Source organism: Octopus bimaculoides, chromosome 15, assembly GCF_001194135.2.
Source record: "Octopus bimaculoides isolate UCB-OBI-ISO-001 chromosome 15, ASM119413v2, whole genome shotgun sequence".
Lineage (NCBI taxonomy): Eukaryota > Metazoa > Mollusca > Cephalopoda > Octopoda > Octopodidae > Octopus > Octopus bimaculoides.
In genome coordinates, this window is record NC_068995.1 from 5,365,171 (window position 1) to 5,367,710 (window position 2,540).

Consider the following 2,540-nt stretch of genomic DNA (forward strand, 5'->3'; position numbering starts at 1 on the left):
GAATATACACTATCAGACATACATTTTATACACACACACACACATTCACGCATATATATATATATATATATACATACACACTTGCATGCATACATACATACATGCATACATACATACATACATACATACATACATACATATATATTTATACATACATATATATATACACGTATATAAAGATACAAATGTAGAAAGGTCAACTCCCATTTCAGCTGCTGTATCCAATACTTCTCTCAAGAACACACCACCACGCCGCTCCCCCATCCACCCCGTTACATCCCACTTCTTCACAAACATTTCAATCTATGGCTTCTGGCATTGGATTGTCTGTTGTGTCTATTTTGCTGTCATAAAATACTAAATTAGTCAGCTCTTCTCTTCCCTTAATTCCCTCATCATTATTACCAAGTACCACCACACACACACACACACACACACACACACACACACACACACACTCACACACACACACAAACGCACACACACACAGCCATCTACATACACGGATATTAGAAATATATGTGTGCAAACAGACATTACTAAACATATATATGTATGAATATATATAAATATATACTTGTATATGTATGTATATATACAAATACATGCCATAATGTATACAAATATATACTTCCATATATATAATGTATATACATATATATATACATACACACCATAATGTATATAAATATACTTCTATATATATATAACGTATATAAATATATATGTATATTATATACATATACATACATATATATATATATATATATATATATATATATTTCCATACATGCATACACGCATACACATAGCTTATATGTATATATCAGGCGTACAAAAAAAATACAGACACACACAAACACGTGTGCGTTCGTGTATATATATATATATATATATGTAATGTATGTGTGTGTGTGCGAGTGCGTGCTTGTGTGTTCACGCACTTACCCATACATACACACACACATGTATATACAAACAAATATGTGAAACTAAAAAAAAAAAAGAAAGAAAGATTGTTTTGCGATCTAAATATTGATTTCCCCGAAGAGCAGCAGCAGCAGTTTCTGATGAAATGGTTTTTATTTTACGAAGGAACAAATAAAAGGGGTAAAACAGTAATAAAACAAAACAAAAGACAAAAAAAAAACACTAACATAAACCCCACAAACAATATCTCTGCTGTAATGGTGCCGCTACTGATGCTCACATCGATGATGACGATGATGATGATGATGGCGGTGAGGATTAAGATGATGATGATAATGGTCGTGATGATGATGGTGGTGGTGATGATGATGGCAGTGAGGATCAAGATGATGATGAAGACGATGATAATGGTGGTGATGATGATGGTGATGATGATGATGATGGTGGTGGTGATAAGAATGACGACACCAGTTACGATGATAATGATGATTACGTTGTTGGTGATGATTGCAATGTTATCGTAGAAGACGATGATGATGATGATGATGGTGATGATTGGAGAATGATGACGATGATGGCGTCTGGACTAATAGTAACCGTGATATAAGTGTTAGTTGCTGTTTTCTTAGTTGTTGTTATTGCTGTTGTGGCGGTGGTTGGTGGTGGTGGTGGCTGGCGTTACGATTTCTCAATTCAACTCAAATTATCGTTAAAGCTCTGCAAATATATTCTCTGAAGAATCTACCAATTTTACGATGAGAAAGATTACGTTCTACGAGAATCTCTCCCCCCCCCACTCCATCGTTCTTACGATGATATCACTTTTGTTTGTGTGGTGGTTGTGGCCATGTTGTTGTTTGTAATTGTTCTAGTAGTGGTGGTAATGGTGGTGCCGATAGCCTTTGTTACTTTTGTTGTTGTGGTTCAGGTGGTAGTGTTCTCTGTGTTAGTAATTCTGTTATTAGTATAGTTTTGGTAGTGTTGGTGCTAGTAGTGCTAGCGTTGTTGATGTGGTAGTTGTGTTGGTGGTAGTAGTAGTAGTAGTAGTAGTAGTGTAGATGTTATAGTTGTTGGTCGTGGTGATAGTGCTGCTGGTTGTGTTTGTGTGATAGTAAGTTGTGGTGGTCGTGATGCTGGTAGAGGTGGTGGAGATTTTAGTAGAGATAGCAGTAGTGGTTGTAGTTTTGGTGTTGTTTATGGTAGTGGTGGTGGTGGTGGGTGCCGGGGCTGTGATGGGTGTGTTTTTGTTTAATCTTGCTTATTTTTTATGTATGTCGTAACCGCCAATTTTGGAAAATTGTGGAAAGGGAGAAAGACAGAAGTATACTCAGGAAGCAGAGAGAGAGAATAGACACACACATGTACAGAGGGAGAGGGAGAGAGAGACAGAGCGGGAGAGAGAGAGAGAGAAAGAGAGAGAGAGAGAGGGAGAGAAAACAAAAAAGAGAGAGGGAAGAAGGGAGAGAGGGAGGCAAGAGGAAAAGCTGTAAGGGAGAGAGAGAGAAGAACAGAGAGAGAGGAAGAGAAAAACAAAAATAGAGAGAGGGGAAAAGAGAGAGAGAGAGAAGCAAGAGGAAATGCTGCAAGTGAGAGAGAGAGAGAGAGTCGAG